Source organism: Leguminivora glycinivorella, chromosome 8 (genome assembly GCF_023078275.1).
Source record: "Leguminivora glycinivorella isolate SPB_JAAS2020 chromosome 8, LegGlyc_1.1, whole genome shotgun sequence".
Taxonomy (NCBI): Eukaryota; Metazoa; Arthropoda; class Insecta; order Lepidoptera; family Tortricidae; genus Leguminivora; species Leguminivora glycinivorella.
In genome coordinates, this window is record NC_062978.1 from 26767347 (window position 1) to 26771786 (window position 4440).

Sequence of the window (4440 nt, forward strand, 5' to 3'; positions counted from 1 at the left end):
TAACAGTTCGGGAGTAGAAAAAACAATTTACTCTGATACTTACTATTATGTCAAACTTATAGGCGAAACGACGGAGCCCTTACAACTGCGTAGTCCGACTCTTACCACTTATCCACACATGTAGACACAAAATGTCGTCGTAAATGACACGTCCCTCACGGACCTGTCCGTTTATTTACCCGCAGAAACGTGAAGGTTCATTGCAAACCAACGTTCACGTGCAGAAATGCTTCCATTCCGAAATGAAGACGAGACAGCGCCTCGGAAATACACCGTGTTTTTTTTTGTTTACCGTTAAATTTCACACGTCGTTAGGTTCATTATCAGGAACCACCCTCTATATCACTTTTAGTTAAATTCGCAAAAAAATGTTCCATAATTTTCATACATAATAAGTGAATTTATTAGTGTGAGAGACCCTTAAGATTAACATTCAAGTTAGTGTCAAGTAATGGACGGCACATGTCAAAACAAATAACATTAGGAATTGGTAAAGGCTGTAACACACGTGTTCAGTAATTATCTTTATTTTTTTAATAACTCGATAACCGCAAGAGTTAAGACTAGTTTCCCAACTAGCAAAATAGTCTTAGATTGCGCACTTTATAAGAGTAGTGGGCTTATAGCACTCTAATATTTGTTTTAGAAAATATTATGCTCTTATATTAGCCTTAGACAAGTTAGTACGCACGCGCACTCTAGAACTCTCTGTCTCATTACTTAGTCTCATATGTGTATATAAGCGCATTTTATAATACTATTATAAGCCTCTTACTCCTACAATAACATTTAAGTAGATTCATTGTTCTTGAGAGTAAATGTTCTTATAGTCCCCTTCTCTAAGTTTATTTGATTTTATAATGGTCCTAATAAATGCTCTTGTAAGAATGTCAGGCTAATATCTGCATAACATAAAAACATTATAAGTACATGCCTTTTTCATCTTATTCAAAACTATTATAAGATCAATAGCAGTAGTTTAGTAAGATATTAGAGCGATATTGGATCATTTGATGTTATAATAGCCTTAATAAATGCTTTTGTAAGAACTTCAGAGTTCAGACTAATATCAGCATAACATAAAAATACAATAGTGCATCTTTTTGTGACCTTATTTAAAGCTGTAACACTATGGATTCTGGTACTCTTACGGGACGTTACCGAGTACCAGAGGGGGAGAATGTAACAAGACAAATTATAACCGCGCGCGACCTTGAGCGCGTCACAGCAACGAGCCGCCGAGCGCGCCCGAAGATCTGCGCGAGCCGAACGAATCAAATAAAAGGCCGCGTCCGCGCCGCATCAAATGAGTTAGCTAGCGACTGCCATAGCGATAGGTTCTCCGACTGTCCTTTGGCGAGTCTCGTTGGCTCGGGAGTTCGATAGCCCACCTGCACTCTTCTCCCGATCCACCCTAGGGTTTAGCTAGTGCCTTGGCGATAGGTTCACAGACTGTCCCTTGGCTCTTTGCACCTATAGTGGATGAGCTCAACCTTGCCCGCCGCTATAAGGTTTTCCGTAGCTAGGAAGTACCTACCAGTTTGAATGACCTGCCATGTATGCAATGTACCTATACCTAAGTACCTATCTTTAATAAATATACACGTTGACATTGGCGTTTGTCTTACCTCCTGGTCGCTTACCCTACAAAGCTATTATGAGATCAATAGCAGTAATTTAGTTCGATATTAGCGTGATATAGAATAAACATACTTTAATAAACAATAGATGAGATCAATATAAAGTGATTAGACCTTAAATCGATTTTGGGAACACAATTGTAAGTATACAACCATTTCACATCACCAACATTGCCATTTGAATAAAAAGTAAAAATAATAAGTATATTTGTTTTTATAGGGTCAAGTGATATAAAATCAGGTCAAGATAAAGAAAATGAGGTTTTATATAGGTAAAGCAAGGAACCCTAAATTAATTAAACATGGCCGTATCATTGGTATTCAAGAATGCTAATATTAAGTAAATGATCTTATAATAGTCTAATAGCGCACTGAGAAAATGCAACTATAACAATGGCGTCTTTTTACTGCAAATATAGAAATAAAATAATTAACGAGGATACAAAATACTATTATTTGAGTGGGCGCATGAAATTTGAAGTGTAAATAAGGGTCCATTTTACAGTAAATAATATTTTCCAAATACTTACTGCGCAAAATGAAGAAGCACCAAGGATAATAAATACGCTATTATAAGTTTATAAGTATTACTAAATGGTAATTCGTACCTTCAGTGTTTACTTTGTCACATTTTTTTTTTTCACGCTACAGACCAAGCGTACCGTACGTCGGCTGCCCTACGCAGAAATCAAGTATCTCAAAATTTTCCAAAAAATGGTTGTTTACATCATTCGATTCATTTTTTCAAAATACGTCTTTCAGTATTTTTTTGAAATTTTTATAATGTATATTTTTCAAAATACAGAACTTTAAAAATTCAAGTATCTTTTTTTAACGGAGTATTCTACGCTAAAGTCAAGTATCTACCCTATTTCTATCTTGAAATCGAGTATCTTACGAAAGATACTTGCAATTCATATTAGATGGCTAAGTTAATTGACTTCAGAGTTGAAATATTGATACTGATTGCGAAGTTACTTGACTTCAGCGTAGAAATATTGATATTTATTGATAAGTTACTTGACTTCGGCGTCTATCATTATGTTATGATGTCAAAATTGTCAAAAGCTTGTAATTGCTTATACATTAATTAACTTGGGTTTTCAGGTAGAAATTGCCTTAGTATTAAAACAACCAGATGTAAACAGTAAAAGCACGAGGATCTTGTCTTATTTAATATGAAACTTATTTTATCAAAAATACGAAAATACATTTATGATGATTATTTATTATGTAAGTATGATCGTTATCGATCATACTTACATAATTATTGCATGTTGGTTAGTTGATCAATAGGCTACTTGCCTCCTAATCAAATCAGCTTCGTTTTAAGAACTGTCAAAACGAATTTGAACGGCTTGCTAATATGGAATTTATATGAAATTGAATTGAGTGACGTCACGGTCAACTCAGTTACTTTATATATTTCTACCTGACTTATTAAGTAGAAATTGGATTTAAAAATAACTGCTGTCCATGTTTTCTCATACTTATTTGCTCATAATGCTTTATTTCGTACATGGTACAAAATATTTTATTTTAACTACAGTTCCCTATTATTATAATTTGTTTGAGCCGGTACTCAAGTTTCTTTAAATAAAACAGGTATAAAAATATTACCATTTCTTTCAATGGATTTAGTTACAGATCTTTGTCTAGGACACGCGACAGAGAGAGTTTTCGATATTAGTAAAAAAGGGACGCTGGTGCCACGCACCGTGCTTTTATAGTGTCGCGACGGGGGAAACCGCGGCGCTTCAGTCTTCATTCCTATTGGTCCGGCAGATCGAGGCTCTGGCCACTGCTCATTGGATCAGCGGGGTGACCGGAGGTTGGCTGCCCTGTCAGTGTTGCCAGTCAGGGCGTTAACATACTCCGGGGCGCTGAAAGACTCTCTTTCAGGATTCTTGTTGTGACGAGAGCGGGCATATTCTGTTCAGCGCACGCTTGATCACGCCTCTAGCGGTATTGATGTCTGCTACGCGAGGTATGCCATCCTTCCCGTGGTATAGTTTGACGACTCTGCCCATGCGCCAGAGTAGCGGCAGCAAGCCCTCCTCCTTGATGAGTACTACTTCTCCCAGCTGTAGATCACGTTGCCTCTCGCGCCATTTATAGCGTTGCTGTTGTAGAGACACGTACTCGGCCGACTAGCGCTTCCAGAAGTGTTGCCGTAGCTGCTCCAGCCTCAGGTAGCGGTCCAGGCGGTGCGGGTTGCGGTCGTCGAGCGGCGGGCCCGGCAGCGACGTGAGCGGCTTAAAAATGAGAAAGTGCCCGGGAGTAAGGGGTGTAAAGTCTAAGGGGGAGGGAGAGAGTGGACAGAGAGGCCTACTGTTTAATATTGCCTCCACTTGGCTAAAGAGGGATGCAATTTCTTCAAAGGTGAGATGGGTGTTACCCAAAACTCTTTTAAGGTGAAATTTTGCGCTCCTTATGCCGGCCTCGGCGTAGCCGTTGAAATTTGGCGCGTAAGCTGGTGCGAATTTGAATTTAATTCCTTGACCAGCTGCAAATTCAGAGAGGTGACTTTCATATAACTTAAAAAAATCATTAATTTCTTTAGCTGCAGCTACAAAGTTTCTACCATTATCGCAAAACAATTCCGCAGGTCTGCCGCGTCTAGCGATAAACCTGCGGAGAGCTAGCACAAATGCATCTTTAGATAAGTCGCTCACAGCTTCTATATGAACACATTTATATCTTAAGCATATAAACAGACACAAGTAACATTTGGTGATTTTACATCCACGCCCCCGGCGATCTGTTATTAAATAGGGCCCTGCCATGTCTACAGCTGTTG